Source organism: Ambystoma mexicanum, chromosome 2q (assembly GCF_040938575.1).
Source record: "Ambystoma mexicanum isolate Mex_15411 chromosome 2q, UKY_AmexF1_1, whole genome shotgun sequence".
Classification (NCBI taxonomy): Eukaryota; Metazoa; Chordata; class Amphibia; order Caudata; family Ambystomatidae; genus Ambystoma; species Ambystoma mexicanum.
In genome coordinates this window covers 1,417,199,701-1,417,217,824 of record NC_090924.1, presented here as the reverse complement: position 1 = coordinate 1,417,217,824, position 18,124 = coordinate 1,417,199,701, and positions in this window count along the sequence as shown.

The following is an 18,124-nucleotide window of genomic DNA, read 5'->3' as shown; positions in this document are numbered from 1 at the left end:
CCCTGCATGTGATTACCAGCATGGTGAGCATCCCTGCACTGCATGTGATTACCAGCATGGTGAGCATCCCCGCATGTGATTACCAGCATGGTGAGCATGTGATTACCAGCAGGGTGAGCATCCCTGCATGTGATTACCAGCATGGTGAGCATGTGATTACCAGCATGGTGAGCATCCCCGCACTGCATGTGATTACCAACATGGTGAGCATCCCTGCATGTGATTACCAGCATGGTGAGCATCCCTGCATGTGATTACCAGCATGGTGAGCATGTGATTACCAGCAGGGTGAGCATCCCTGCATGTGATTACCAGCATGGTGAGCATCCCTGCACTGCATGTGATTACCAGCATGGTGAGCATCCCTGTATGTGATTACCAGCATGGTGAGCATCCCTGCATGTCATTACCAGCATGGTGAGCATCCCTGCACTGCATGTGATTACCAGCATGGTGAGCATCCCTGCATGTGATTACCAGCATGGTGAGCATGTGATTACCAGCAGGGTGAGCATCCCTGCATGTCATTACTAGCATGGTGAGCATCCCTGCATGTGATTACCAGCATGGTGAGCATCCCTGCACTGCATGTGATTACCAGCATGGTGAGCATCCCTGCATGTGATTACCAGCATGGTGAGCATCCCTGCACTTCATGTGATTACCAGCATGGTGAGCATCCCTGCATGTCATTACCAGCATGGTGAGCATCCCTGCACTGCATGTGATTACCAGCATGGTGAGCATCCCTGCATGTCATTACCAGCAATGTGAGCATCCCTGCATGTGATTACCAGCATGGTGAGCATCCCTGCATGTCATTACCAGCATGAGCACTTAAGCGGTGAGCATCCCTGCATGTGATTGCAAGCATTAGCACTTAAGCGGTGAACATCCGTGCATGTGATTGCAAGCATGAGCACTTAAGCGGTCCGCATCCCTGCATGTGATTGCAAGCATGAGCACTTAAGCGGTGAGCATCCTTGCATGAGTTTACCAGCATAGTGAGCATGGGATTACCAGCATGGTGAGCATCCCTGCATGTGATTACCAGCATGGTGAGCATGTGATTACCAGCATGGTGAGCATCCCTGCACTGCATGTGATTACCAGCATGGTGAGCATCCCTGCATGTGATTACCAGCATGGTGAGCATCCCTGCATGTGATTAGCAGCATGGTGAGCATCCCTGCATGTGATTACCAGCATGGTGAGCATGTGATTACCAGCATGGTGAGCATCCCTGCATGTGATTGCCAGCATGGTGAGCATCCCTGCACTGCATGTGATTACCAGCATGGTGAGCATCCCTGCATGTGATTAGCAGCATTGTGAGCATCCCTGCATGTGATTACCAGCATGGTGAGCATCCCTGCATGTGATTACCAGCATGGTGAGCATGTGATTACCAGCATGGTGAGCATCCCTGCATGTGATTACCAGCATGAGCACTTAAGCAGTGAGCATCCCTGCATGTGATTGCAAGCATTAGCACATAAGTGGTGAGCATCCCTGCATGTGATTACCAGCATGGTGAGCATCCCTGCATGTGATTACCAGCATGGTGAGCATCCCTGCATGTGATTACCAGCATTGTGAGCATCTCTGCATGTGATTACCAGCATGGTGAGCATCCCTGCATGTGATTACCAGCATGGTGAGCATCCCTGCACTGCATGTGATTACCAGCATGGTGAGCATCCCCGCATGTGATTACCAGCATGGTGAGCATGTGATTACCAGCAGGGTGAGCATCCCTGCATGTGATTACCAGCATGGTGAGCATGTGATTACCAGCATGGTGAGCATCCCCGCACTGCATGTGATTACCAGCATGGTGAGCATCCCTGCATGTGATTACCAGCATGGTGAGCATCCCTGCATGTGATTACCAGCATGGTGAGCATGTGATTACCAGCAGGGTGAGCATCCCTGCATGTGATTACCAGCATGGTGAGCATCCCTGCACTGCATGTGATTACCAGCATGGTGAGCATCCCTGTATGTGATTACCAGCATGGTGAGCATCCCTGCATGTCATTACCAGCATGGTGAGCATCCCTGCACTGCATGTGATTACCAGCATGGTGAGCATCCCTGCATGTGATTACCAGCATGGTGAGCATGTGATTACCAGCAGGGTGAGCATCCCTGCATGTCATTACTAGCATGGTGAGCATCCCTGCATGTGATTACCAGCATGGTGAGCATCCCTGCACTGCATGTGATTACCAGCATGGTGAGCATCCCTGCATGTGATTACCAGCATGGTGAGCATCCCTGCACTTCATGTGATTACCAGCATGGTGAGCATCCCTGCATGTCATTACCAGCATGGTGAGCATCCCTGCACTGCATGTGATTACCAGCATGGTGAGCATCCCTGCATGTCATTACCAGCAATGTGAGCATCCCTGCATGTGATTACCAGCATGGTGAGCATCCCTGCATGTCATTACCAGCATGAGCACTTAAGCGGTGAGCATCCCTGCATGTGATTGCAAGCATTAGCACTTAAGCGGTGAACATCCGTGCATGTGATTGCAAGCATGAGCACTTAAGCGGTCCGCATCCCTGCATGTGATTGCAAGCATGAGCACTTAAGCGGTGAGCATCCTTGCATGAGTTTACCAGCATGGTGAGCATGGGATTACCAGCATGGTGAGCATCCCTGCATGTGATTACCAGCATGGTGAGCATGTGATTACCAGCATGGTGAGCATCCCTGCACTGCATGTGATTACCAGCATGGTGAGCATCCCTGCATGTGATTACCAGCATGGTGAGCATCCCTGCATGTGATTATCAGCATGAGAACTTAAGCGGTGAGCATCCCTGCATGTGATTGCAAGCATGAGCACTTAAGCGGTGAGCATCCGTGCATGAGTTTACCAGCATGGTGAGCATGTGATTACCAGCATGGTGAGCATCCCTGCATGTGATTACCAGCATGGTGAGCATCCCTGCACTGCATGTGATTACCAGCATGGTGAGCATCCCTGCATGTGATAAACCAGCATGGTGAGCATCCCTGCATGTGATTACCAGCATGGTGAGCATCCCTGCACTGCATGTGATTACCAGCATGGTGAGCATCCCTGCATGTGATTACCAGCATGGTGAGCATCCCTGCATGTGATTACCAGCATGGTGAGCATCCCTGCATGTGATTACCAGCATGGTGAGCATCCCTGCACTGCATGTGATTACCAGCATGGTGAGCATCCCTGCATGTGATTACCAGCATGGTGAGCATCCTGCACTGCATGTGATTAGCAGCATGGTGAGCATCCCTGCACTGCATGTGATTACCAGCATGGTGAGCATGTGATTACCAGCAGGGTTAGCATCCCTGCATGTGATTACCAGCATGGTGGGCATCCCTGCATGTCATTACCAGCATGGTGAGCATCCCTGCACTGCATGTGATTACCAGCATGGTGAGCATCCCTGCATGTCATTACCAGCATGGTGAGCATCCCTGCACTGCATGTGATTACCAGCATGGTGAGCATCCCTGCACTGCATGTGATTACCAGCATGGTGAGCATCCCTGCATGTGATTACCAGCATGGTGAGCATCCCTGCATGTGATTACCAGCGTGGTGAGCATCCCTGCATGTGATTACCAGCATGGTGAGCATCCCTGCATGTTATTACCATCATGGTGAGCATGTGATTACCAGCATGGTGAGCATGTGATTACCAGCATGGTGAGCATCCCTGCACTGCATGTGATTACCAGAATGGTGGGCATGTGATTACCAGCATGTTGAGCATCCCTGCATGTGATTACCAGCATGGTGAGCATCCTGCACTGCATGTGATTAGCAGCATGGTGAGCATCCCTGCACTGCATGTGATTACCAGCATGGTGAGCATGTGATTACCAGCAGGGTGAGCATCCCTGCATGTGATTACCAGCATGGTGAGCATCCCTGCATGTGATTACCAGCATGGTGAGCATCCCTGCATGTGATTACCAGCATGGTGAGCATCCCTGCATGTCATTACCAGCATGGTGAGCATCCCTGCACTGCATGTCATTACCAGCATGGTGAGCATCCCTGCATGTGATTACCAGCATGGTGAGCATCCCTGCATTTGATTACCAGCATGGTGAGCATCCCTGCATGTGATTACCAGCATGGTGAGCATCCCTGCATGTGATTACCAGCGTGGTGAGCATCCCTGCATGTGATTACCAGCATGGTGAGCATCCCTGCATGTTATTACCATCATGGTGAGCATTTGATTACCAGCATGGTGAGCATGTGATTACCAGCATGGTGAGCATCCCTGCACTGCATGTGATTACCAGCATGGTGAGCATCCCTGCATGTGATTACCAGCATGGTGAGTATGTGATTACCAGCATGGTGAGCATCCCTGCATGTGATTACCAGCATGAGCACTTAAGCAGTGAGCATCCCTGCATGTCATTACCAGCATGGTGAGCATCCCTGCACTGCATGTGATTACCAGCATGGTGAGCATCCCTGCATGTGATTACCAGCATGGTGAGCATGTGATTACCAGCATGGTGAGCATCCCTGCATGTCATTACCAGCATGGTGAGCATCCCTGCACTGCATGTGATTACCAGCATGGTGAGCATCCCTGCATGTGATTACCAGCATGGTGAGCATGTGATTACCAGCAGGGTGAGCATCCCTGCATGTCATTACTAGCATGGTGAGCATCCCTGCATGTGATTACCAGCATGGTGAGCATCCCTGCACTGCATGTGATTACCAGCATGGTGAGCATCCCTGCATGTGATTACCAGCATGGTGAGCATCCCTGCACTTCATGTGATTACCAGCATGGTGAGCATCCCTGCATGTCATTACCAGCATGGTGAGCATCCCTGCACTGCATGTGATTACCAGCATGGTGAGCATCCCTGCATGTCATTACCAGCAATGTGAGCATCCCTGCATGTGATTACCAGCATGGTGAGCATCCCTGCATGTCATTACCAGCATGAGCACTTGAGCGGTGAGCATCCCTGCATGTGATTGCAAGCATTAGCACTTAAGCGGTGAACATCCGTGCATGTGATTGCAAGCATGAGCACTTAAGCGGTCCGCATCCCTGCATGTGATTGCAAGCATGAGCACTTAAGCGGTGAGCATCCTTGCATGAGTTTACCAGCATAGTGAGCATGGGATTACCAGCATGGTGAGCATCCCTGCATGTGATTACCAGCATGGTGAGCATGTGATTACCAGCATGGTGAGCATCCCTGCACTGCATGTGATTACCAGCATGGTGAGCATCCCTGCATGTGATTACCAGCATGGTGAGCATCCCTGCATGTGATTAGCAGCATGGTGAGCATCCCTGCATGTGATTACCAGCATGGTGAGCATGTGATTACCAGCATGGTGAGCATCCCTGCATGTGATTGCCAGCATGGTGAGCATCCCTGCACTGCATGTGATTACCAGCATGGTGAGCATCCCTGCATGTGATTAGCAGCATTGTGAGCATCCCTGCATGTGATTACCAGCATGGTGAGCATCCCTGCATGTGATTACCAGCATGGTGAGCATGTGATTACCAGCATGGTGAGCATCCCTGCATGTGATTACCAGCATGAGCACTTAAGCAGTGAGCATCCCTGCATGTGATTGCAAGCATTAGCACATAAGTGGTGAGCATCCCTGCATGTGATTACCAACATGGTGAGCATCCCTGCATGTGATTACCAGCATGGTGAGCATCCCTGCATGTGATTACCAGCATTGTGAGCATCTCTGCATGTGATTACCAGCATGGTGAGCATCCCTGCATGTGATTACCAGCATGGTGAGCATCCCTGCACTGCATGTGATTACCAGCATGGTGAGCATCCCCGCATGTGATTACCAGCATGGTGAGCATGTGATTACCAGCAGGGTGAGCATCCCTGCATGTGATTACCAGCATGGTGAGCATGTGATTACCAGCATGGTGAGCATCCCCGCACTGCATGTGATTACCAGCATGGTGAGCATCCCTGCATGTGATTACCAGCATGGTGAGCATCCCTGCATGTGATTACCAGCATGGTGAGCATGTGATTACCAGCAGGGTGAGCATCCCTGCATGTGATTACCAGCATGGTGAGCATCCCTGCACTGCATGTGATTACCAGCATGGTGAGCATCCCTGTATGTGATTACCAGCATGGTGAGCATCCCTGCATGTCATTACCAGCATGGTGAGCATCCCTGCACTGCATGTGATTACCAGCATGGTGAGCATCCCTGCATGTGATTACCAGCATGGTGAGCATGTGATTACCAGCAGGGTGAGCATCCCTGCATGTCATTACTAGCATGGTGAGCATCCCTGCATGTGATTACCAGCATGGTGAGCATCCCTGCACTGCATGTGATTACCAGCATGGTGAGCATCCCTGCATGTGATTACCAGCATGGTGAGCATCCCTGCACTTCATGTGATTACCAGCATGGTGAGCATCCCTGCATGTCATTACCAGCATGGTGAGCATCCCTGCACTGCATGTGATTACCAGCATGGTGAGCATCCCTGCATGTCATTACCAGCAATGTGAGCATCCCTGCATGTGATTACCAGCATGGTGAGCATCCCTGCATGTCATTACCAGCATGAGCACTTAAGCGGTGAGCATCCCTGCATGTGATTGCAAGCATTAGCACTTAAGCGGTGAACATCCGTGCATGTGATTGCAAGCATGAGCACTTAAGCGGTCCGCATCCCTGCATGTGATTGCAAGCATGAGCACTTAAGCGGTGAGCATCCTTGCATGAGTTTACCAGCATGGTGAGCATGGGATTACCAGCATGGTGAGCATCCCTGCATGTGATTACCAGCATGGTGAGCATGTGATTACCAGCATGGTGAGCATCCCTGCACTGCATGTGATTACCAGCATGGTGAGCATCCCTGCATGTGATTACCAGCATGGTGAGCATCCCTGCATGTGATTATCAGCATGAGAACTTAAGCGGTGAGCATCCCTGCATGTGATTGCAAGCATGAGCACTTAAGCGGTGAGCATCCGTGCATGAGTTTACCAGCATGGTGAGCATGTGATTACCAGCATGGTGAGCATCCCTGCATGCGATTACCAGCATGGTGAGCATCCCTGCATGTTATTACCATCATGGTGAGCATGTGATTACCAGCATGGTGAGCATGTGATTACCAGCATGGTGAGCATCCCTGCACTGCATGTGATTACCAGAATGGTGGGCATGTGATTACCAGCATGTTGAGCATCCCTGCATGTGATTACCAGCATGGTGAGCATCCTGCACTGCATGTGATTAGCAGCATGGTGAGCATCCCTGCACTGCATGTGATTACCAGCATGGTGAGCATGTGATTACCAGCAGGGTGAGCATCCCTGCATGTGATTACCAGCATGGTGAGCATCCCTGCATGTGATTACCAGCATGGTGAGCATCCCTGCATGTCATTACCAGCATGGTGAGCATCCCTGCACTGCATGTCATTACCAGCATGGTGAGCATCCCTGCATGTGATTACCAGCATGGTGAGCATCCCTGCATTTGATTACCAGCATGGTGAGCATCCCTGCATGTGATTACCAGCATGGTGAGCATCCCTGCATGTGATTACCAGCGTGGTGAGCATCCCTGCATGTGATTACCAGCATGGTGAGCATCCCTGCATGTTATTACCATCATGGTGAGCATTTGATTACCAGCATGGTGAGCATGTGATTACCAGCATGGTGAGCATCCCTGCACTGCATGTGATTACCAGCATGGTGAGCATCCCTGCATGTGATTACCAGCATGGTGAGCATGTGATTACCAGCATGGTGAGCATCCCTGCATGTGATTACCAGCATGAGCACTTAAGCAGTGAGCATCCCTGCATGTCATTACCAGCATGGTGAGCATCCCTGCACTGCATGTGATTACCAGCATGGTGAGCATCCCTGCATGTGATTACCAGCATGGTGAGCATGTGATTACCAGCATGGTGAGCATCCCTGCATGTCATTACCAGCATGGTGAGCATCCCTGCACTGCATGTGATTACCAGCATGGTGAGCATCCCTGCATGTGATTACCAGCATGGTGAGCATGTGATTACCAGCAGGGTGAGCATCCCTGCATGTCATTACTAGCATGGTGAGCATCCCTGCATGTGATTACCAGCATGGTGAGCATCCCTGCACTGCATGTGATTACCAGCATGGTGAGCATCCCTGCATGTGATTACCAGCATGGTGAGCATCCCTGCACTTCATGTGATTACCAGCATGGTGAGCATCCCTGCATGTGATTACCAGCGTGGTGAGCATCCCTGCATGTGATTACCAGCATGGTGAGCATCCCTGCATGTTATTACCATCATGGTGAGCATGTGATTACCAGCATGGTGAGCATGTGATTACCAGCATGGTGAGCATGTGATTACCAGCATGGTGAGCATCCCTGCACTGCATGTGATTACCAGAATGGTGGGCATGTGATTACCAGCATGTTGAGCATCCCTGCATGTGATTACCAGCATGGTGAGCATCCTGCACTGCATGTGATTAGCAGCATGGTGAGCATCCCTGCACTGCATGTGATTACCAGCATGGTGAGCATGTGATTACCAGCAGGGTGAGCATCCCTGCATGTGATTACCAGCATGGTGAGCATCCCTGCATGTGATTACCAGCATGGTGAGCATCCCTGCATGTGATTACCAGCATGGTGAGCATCCCTGCATGTCATTACCAGCATGGTGAGCATCCCTGCACTGCATGTCATTACCAGCATGGTGAGCATCCCTGCATGTGATTACCAGCATGGTGAGCATCCCTGCATTTGATTACCAGCATGGTGAGCATCCCTGCATGTGATTACCAGCATGGTGAGCATCCCTGCATGTGATTACCAGCGTGGTGAGCATCCCTGCATGTGATTACCAGCATGGTGAGCATCCCTGCATGTTATTACCATCATGGTGAGCATTTGATTACCAGCATGGTGAGCATGTGATTACCAGCATGGTGAGCATCCCTGCACTGCATGTGATTACCAGCATGGTGAGCATCCCTGCATGTGATTACCAGCATGGTGAGCATGTGATTACCAGCATGGTGAGCATCCCTGCATGTGATTACCAGCATGAGCACTTAAGCAGTGAGCATCCCTGCATGTCATTACCAGCATGGTGAGCATCCCTGCACTGCATGTGATTACCAGCATGGTGAGCATCCCTGCATGTGATTACCAGCATGGTGAGCATGTGATTACCAGCATGGTGAGCATCCCTGCATGTCATTACCAGCATGGTGAGCATCCCTGCACTGCATGTGATTACCAGCATGGTGAGCATCCCTGCATGTGATTACCAGCATGGTGAGCATGTGATTACCAGCAGGGTGAGCATCCCTGCATGTCATTACTAGCATGGTGAGCATCCCTGCATGTGATTACCAGCATGGTGAGCATCCCTGCACTGCATGTGATTACCAGCATGGTGAGCATCCCTGCATGTGATTACCAGCATGGTGAGCATCCCTGCACTTCATGTGATTACCAGCATGGTGAGCATCCCTGCATGTCATTACCAGCATGGTGAGCATCCCTGCACTGCATGTGATTACCAGCATGGTGAGCATCCCTGCATGTCATTACCAGCAATGTGAGCATCCCTGCATGTGATTACCAGCATGGTGAGCATCCCTGCATGTCATTACCAGCATGAGCACTTAAGCGGTGAGCATCCCTGCATGTGATTGCAAGCATTAGCACTTAAGCGGTGAACATCCGTGCATGTGATTGCAAGCATGAGCACTTAAGCGGTCCGCATCCCTGCATGTGATTGCAAGCATGAGCACTTAAGCGGTGAGCATCCTTGCATGAGTTTACCAGCATAGTGAGCATGGGATTACCAGCATGGTGAGCATCCCTGCATGTGATTACCAGCATGGTGAGCATGTGATTACCAGCATGGTGAGCATCCCTGCACTGCATGTGATTACCAGCATGGTGAGCATCCCTGCATGTGATTACCAGCATGGTGAGCATCCCTGCATGTGATTAGCAGCATGGTGAGCATCCCTGCATGTGATTACCAGCATGGTGAGCATGTGATTACCAGCATGGTGAGCATCCCTGCATGTGATTGCCAGCATGGTGAGCATCCCTGCACTGCATGTGATTACCAGCATGGTGAGCATCCCTGCATGTGATTAGCAGCATTGTGAGCATCCCTGCATGTGATTACCAGCATGGTGAGCATCCCTGCATGTGATTACCAGCATGGTGAGCATGTGATTACCAGCATGGTGAGCATCCCTGCATGTGATTACCAGCATGAGCACTTAAGCAGTGAGCATCCCTGCATGTGATTGCAAGCATTAGCACATAAGTGGTGAGCATCCCTGCATGTGATTACCAGCATGGTGAGCATCCCTGCATGTGATTACCAGCATGGTGAGCATCCCTGCATGTGATTACCAGCATTGTGAGCATCTCTGCATGTGATTACCAGCATGGTGAGCATCCCTGCATGTGATTACCAGCATGGTGAGCATCCCTGCACTGCATGTGATTACCAGCATGGTGAGCATCCCCGCATGTGATTACCAGCATGGTGAGCATGTGATTACCAGCAGGGTGAGCATCCCTGCATGTGATTACCAGCATGGTGAGCATGTGATTACCAGCATGGTGAGCATCCCCGCACTGCATGTGATTACCAGCATGGTGAGCATCCCTGCATGTGATTACCAGCATGGTGAGCATCCCTGCATGTGATTACCAGCATGGTGAGCATGTGATTACCAGCAGGGTGAGCATCCCTGCATGTGATTACCAGCATGGTGAGCATCCCTGCACTGCATGTGATTACCAGCATGGTGAGCATCCCTGTATGTGATTACCAGCATGGTGAGCATCCCTGCATGTCATTACCAGCATGGTGAGCATCCCTGCACTGCATGTGATTACCAGCATGGTGAGCATCCCTGCATGTGATTACCAGCATGGTGAGCATGTGATTACCAGCAGGGTGAGCATCCCTGCATGTCATTACTAGCATGGTGAGCATCCCTGCATGTGATTACCAGCATGGTGAGCATCCCTGCACTGCATGTGATTACCAGCATGGTGAGCATCCCTGCATGTGATTACCAGCATGGTGAGCATCCCTGCACTTCATGTGATTACCAGCATGGTGAGCATCCCTGCATGTCATTACCAGCATGGTGAGCATCCCTGCACTGCATGTGATTACCAGCATGGTGAGCATCCCTGCATGTCATTACCAGCAATGTGAGCATCCCTGCATGTGATTACCAGCATGGTGAGCATCCCTGCATGTCATTACCAGCATGAGCACTTAAGCGGTGAGCATCCCTGCATGTGATTGCAAGCATTAGCACTTAAGCGGTGAACATCCGTGCATGTGATTGCAAGCATGAGCACTTAAGCGGTCCGCATCCCTGCATGTGATTGCAAGCATGAGCACTTAAGCGGTGAGCATCCTTGCATGAGTTTACCAGCATGGGATTACCAGCATGGTGAGCATCCCTGCATGTGATTACCAGCATGGTGAGCATGTGATTACCAGCATGGTGAGCATCCCTGCACTGCATGTGATTACCAGCATGGTGAGCATCCCTGCATGTGATTACCAGCATGGTGAGCATCCCTGCATGTGATTATCAGCATGAGAACTTAAGCGGTGAGCATCCCTGCATGTGATTGCAAGCATGAGCACTTAAGCGGTGAGCATCCGTGCATGAGTTTACCAGCATGGTGAGCATGTGATTACCAGCATGGTGAGCATCCCTGCATGCGATTACCAGCATGGTGAGCATCCCTGCACTGCATGTGATTACCAGCATGGTGAGCATCCCTGCATGTGATAAACCAGCATGGTGAGCATCCCTGCATGTGATTACCAGCATGGTGAGCATCCCTGCACTGCATGTGATTACCAGCATGGTGAGCATCCCTGCATGTGATTACCAGCATGGTGAGCATCCCTGCATGTGATTACCAGCATGGTGAGCATCCCTGCATGTGATTACCAGCATGGTGAGCATCCCTGCACTGCATGTGATTACCAGCATGGTGAGCATCCCTGCATGTGATTACCAGCATGGTGAGCATCCTGCACTGCATGTGATTAGCAGCATGGTGAGCATCCCTGCACTGCATGTGATTACCAGCATGGTGAGCATGTGATTACCAGCAGGGTTAGCATCCCTGCATGTGATTACCAGCATGGTGGGCATCCCTGCATGTCATTACCAGCATGGTGAGCATCCCTGCACTGCATGTGATTACCAGCATGGTGAGCATCCCTGCATGTCATTACCAGCATGGTGAGCATCCCTGCACTGCATGTGATTACCAGCATGGTGAGCATCCCTGCACTGCATGTGATTACCAGCATGGTGAGCATCCCTGCATGTGATTACCAGCATGGTGAGCATCCCTGCATGTGATTACCAGCGTGGTGAGCATCGCTGCATGTGATTACCAGCATGGTGAGCATCCCTGCATGTTATTACCATCATGGTGAGCATGTGATTACCAGCATGGTGAGCATGTGATTACCAGCATGGTGAGCATCTCTGCACTGCATGTGATTACCAGAATGGTGGGCATGTGATTACCAGCATGTTGAGCATCCCTGCATGTGATTACCAGCATGGTGAGCATCCTGCACTGCATGTGATTAGCAGCATGGTGAGCATCCCTGCACTGCATGTGATTACCAGCATGGTGAGCATGTGATTACCAGCAGGGTGAGCATCCCTGCATGTGATTACCAGCATGGTGAGCATCCCTGCATGTGATTACCAGCATGGTGAGCATCCCTGCATGTGATTACCAGCATGGTGAGCATCCCTGCATGTCATTACCAGCATGGTGAGCATCCCTGCACTGCATGTCATTACCAGCATGGTGAGCATCCCTGCATGTGATTACCAGCATGGTGAGCATCCCTGCATTTGATTACCAGCATGGTGAGCATCCCTGCATGTGATTACCAGCATGGTGAGCATCCCTGCATGTGATTACCAGCGTGGTGAGCATCCCTGCATGTGATTACCAGCATGGTGAGCATCCCTGCATGTTATTACCATCATGGTGAGCATGTGATTACCAGCATGGTGAGCATGTGATTACCAGCATGGTGAGCATCCCTGCACTGCATGTGATTACCAGCATGGTGAGCATCCCTGCATGTGATTACCAGCATGGTGAGCATGTGATTACCAGCATGGTGAGCATCCCTGCATGTGATTACCAGCATGAGCACTTAAGCAGTGAGCATCCCTGCATGTGATTGCAAGCATTAGCACATAAGTGGTGAGCATCCCTGCATGTGATTACCAGCATGGTGAGCATCCCTGCATGTGATTACCAGCATGGTGAGCATCCCTGCATGTGATTACCAGCATTGTGAGCATCTCTGCATGTGATTACCAGCATGGTGAGCATCCCTGCATGTGATTACCAGCATGGTGAGCATCCCTGCACTGCATGTGATTACCAGCATGGTGAGCATCCCCGCATGTGATTACCAGCATGGTGAGCATGTGATTACCAGCAGGGTGAGCATCCCTGCATGTGATTACCAGCATGGTGAGCATGTGATTACCAGCATGGTGAGCATCCCCGCACTGCATGTGATTACCAGCATGGTGAGCATCCCTGCATGTGATTACCAGCATGGTGAGCATCCCTGCATGTGATTACCAGCATGGTGAGCATGTGATTACCAGCAGGGTGAGCATCCCTGCATGTGATTACCAGCATGGTGAGCATCCCTGCACTGCATGTGATTACCAGCATGGTGAGCATCCCTGTATGTGATTACCAGCATGGTGAGCATCCCTGCATGTCATTACCAGCATGGTGAGCATCCCTGCACTGCATGTGATTACCAGCATGGTGAGCATCCCTGCATGTGATTACCAGCATGGTGAGCATGTGATTACCAGCAGGGTGAGCATCCCTGCATGTCATTACTAGCATGGTGAGCATCCCTGCATGTGATTACCAGCATGGTGAGCATCCCTGCACTGCATGTGATTACCAGCATGGTGAGCATCCCTGCATGTGATTACCAGCATGGTGAGCATCCCTGCACTTCATGTGATTACCAGCATGGTGAGCATCCCTGCATGTCATTACCAGCATGGTGAGCATCCCTGCACTGCATGTGATTACCAGCATGGTGAGCATCCCTGCATGTCATTACCAGCAATGTGAGCATCCCTGCATGTGATTACCAGCATGGTGAGCATCCCTGCATGTCATTACCAGCATGAGCACTTAAGCGGTGAGCATCCCTGCATGTGATTGCAAGCATTAGCACTTAAGCGGTGAACATCCGTGCATGTGATTGCAAGCATGAGCACTTAAGCGGTCCGCATCCCTGCATGTGATTGCAAGCATGAGCACTTAAGCGGTGAGCATCCTTGCATGAGTTTACCAGCATGGTGAGCATGGGATTACCAGCATGGTGAGCATCCCTGCATGTGATTACCAGCATGGTGAGCATGTGATTACCAGCATGGTGAGCATCCCTGCACTGCATGTGATTACCAGCATGGTGAGCATCCCTGCATGTGATTACCAGCATGGTGAGCATCCCTGCATGTGATTATCAGCATGAGAACTTAAGCGGTGAGCATCCCTGCATGTGATTGCAAGCATGAGCACTTAAGCGGTGAGCATCCGTGCATGAGTTTACCAGCATGGTGAGCATGTGATTACCAGCATGGTGAGCATCCCTGCATGTGATTACCAGCATGGTGAGCATCCCTGCACTGCATGTGATTACCAGCATGGTGAGCATCCCTGCATGTGATAAACCAGCATGGTGAGCATCCCTGCATGTGATTACCAGCATGGTGAGCATCCCTGCACTGCATGTGATTACCAGCATGGTGAGCATCCCTGCATGTGATTACCAGCATGGTGAGCATCCCTGCATGTGATTACCAGCATGGTGAGCATCCCTGCATGTGATTACCAGCATGGTGAGCATCCCTGCACTGCATGTGATTACCAGCATGGTGAGCATCCCTGCATGTGATTACCAGCATGGTAAGCATCCTGCACTGCATGTGATTAGCAGCATGGTGAGCATCCCTGCACTGCATGTGATTACCAGCATGGTGAGCATGTGATTACCAGCAGGGTTAGCATCCCTGCATGTGATTACCAGCATGGTGGGCATCCCTGCATGTCATTACCAGCATGGTGAGCATCCCTGCACTGCATGTGATTACCAGCATGGTGAGCATCCCTGCATGTCATTACCAGCATGGTGAGCATCCCTGCACTGCATGTGATTACCAGCATGGTGAGCATCCCTGCACTGCATGTGATTACCAGCATGGTGAGCATCCCTGCATGTGATTACCAGCATGGTGAGCATCCCTGCATGTGATTACCAGCGTGGTGAGCATCCCTGCATGTGATTACCAGCATGGTGAGCATCCCTGCATGTTATTACCATCATGGTGAGCATGTGATTACCAGCATGGTGAGCATGTGATTACCAGCATGGTGAGCATCCCTGCACTGCATGTGATTACCAGAATGGTGGGCATGTGATTACCAGCATGTTGAGCATCCCTGCATGTGATTACCAGCATGGTGAGCATCCTGCACTGCATGTGATTAGCAGCATGGTGAGCATCCCTGCACTGCATGTGATTACCAGCATGGTGAGCATGTGATTACCAGCAGGGTGAGCATCCCTGCATGTGATTACCAGCATGGTGAGCATCCCTGCATGTGATTACCAGCATGGTGAGCATCCCTGCATGTGATTACCAGCATGGTGAGCATCCCTGCATGTCATTACCAGCATGGTGAGCATCCCTGCACTGCATGTCATTACCAGCATGGTGAGCATCCCTGCATGTGATTACCAGCATGGTGAGCATCCCTGCATTTGATTACCAGCATGGTGAGCATCCCTGCATGTGATTACCAGCATGGTGAGCATGTGATTACCAGCAGGGTGAGCATCCCTGCATGTGATTACCAGCATGGTGAGCATCCCTGCACTGCATGTGATTACCAGCATGGTGAGCATCCCTGCATGTGATTACCAGCATGGTGAGCATCCCTGCATGCCCTGCATGTCATTACCAGCATGGTGAGCATCCCTGCATGTGATTACCAGCATGGTGAGCATCCCTGCATGCCCTGCATGTCATTACCAGCATGGTGAGCATCCCTGCATGTGATTGCCAGCATGGTGAGCATCCCTGCATGTCATTACCAGCATGGTGAGCATCCCTGCATGTCATTACCAGCATGGTGAGCATCCCTGCACTGCATGTGATTACCAGCATGGTGAGCATCCCTGCATGTGATTACCAGCATGGTGAGCATCCCTGCACTGCATGTGATTACCAGCATGGTGAGCATCCCTGCATGTGATTACCAGCATGGTGAGCATGTGATTACCAGCATGGTGAGCATCCCTACATGTGATTACCAGCATGGTGAGCATGTGATTACCAGCAGGGTGAGCATCCTTGCACTGCATGTGATTACCAGCATGGTGAGCATCCCTGCATGTGATTACCAGCATGGTGAGCATGTGATTACCAGCATGGTGAGCATCCCTGCATGTGATTACCAGCATGGTGAGCATCCCTGCACTGCATGTGATTACCAGCATGGTGAGCATCCCTGCATGTGATTACCAGCATGGTGAGCATCCCTGCATGTGATTACCAGCATGGTGAGCATCCCTGCACTGCATTTGATTACCAGCATGGTGAGCATCCCTGCATGTGATTGCCAGCATGGTGAGCATCCCTGCATGTGATTACCAGCATGGTGAGCATCCCTGCATGTGATTACCAGCATGAGCACTTAAGCGGTGAGCATCCCTGCATGTGATTGCAAGCATTAGCACATAAGTGGTGAGCATCCCTGCATGTGATTGCAAGCATTAGCACTTAAGCAGTGAGCATCTGTGCATGTGATTGCAAGCATTAGCACTTAAGTGGTGAGCATCCCTGCATGTGATTACCAGCATGGTGAGCATCCCTGCATGTGAGTACCAGCATGGTGAGCATGTGATTACCAGCATGGTGAGCATCCCTGCATGTGATTACCAGCATGGTGAGCATGTGATTACCAGCATTGTGAGCATGTGATTGCCAGCATGGTGAGCATCCCTGCATGTGATTACCAGCATGGTGATCATGTGATTACCAGCATGGTGAGCATCCCTGCATGTGATTACCAGCATGGTGAGCATCCCTGCACTGCATGTGATTACCAGCATGGTGAGCATCCCTGCATGTGATTACCAGCATGGTGAGCATCCCTGCATGTGATTACCAGCATGGTGAGCATCGCTGCACTGCATGTGATTACCAGCATGGTGAGCATCCCTGCATGTGATTACCAGCATGGTGAGCATCCCTGCATGTGATTAGCAGCATGGTGAGCATCCCTGCATGTGATTACCAGCATGGTGAGCATGTGATTACCAGCATGGTGAGCATCCCTGCATGTGATTGCCAGCATGGTGAGCATCCCTGCACTGCATGTGATTACCAGCATGGTGAGCATCCCTGCATGTGATTAGCAGCATGGTGAGCATCCCTGCATGTGATTACCAGCATGGTGAGCATCCCTGCATGTGATTACCAGCATGGTGATCATGTGATTACCAGCATGGTGAGCATCCCTGCATGTGATTACCAGCATGAGAACTTAAGCGGTGAGCATCCCTGCATGTGATTGCAAGCATGAGCACTTAAGCGGTGAGCATCCGTGCATGAGTTTACCAGCATGGTGAGCATGTGATTACCAGCATGGTGAGCATCCCTGCATGTGATTACCAGCATGGTGAGCATCCCTGCACTGCATGTGATTACCAGCATGGTGAGCATCCCTGCATGTGATAAACCAGCATGGTGAGCATCCCTGCATGTGATTACCAGCATGGTGAGCATCCCTGCACTGCATGTGATTACCAGCATGGTGAGCATCCCTGCATGTGATTACCAGCATGGTGAGCATCCCTGCATGTGATTACCAGCATGGTGAGCATCCCTGCATGTGATTACCAGCATGGTGAGCATCCCTGCACTGCATGTGATTACCAGCATGGT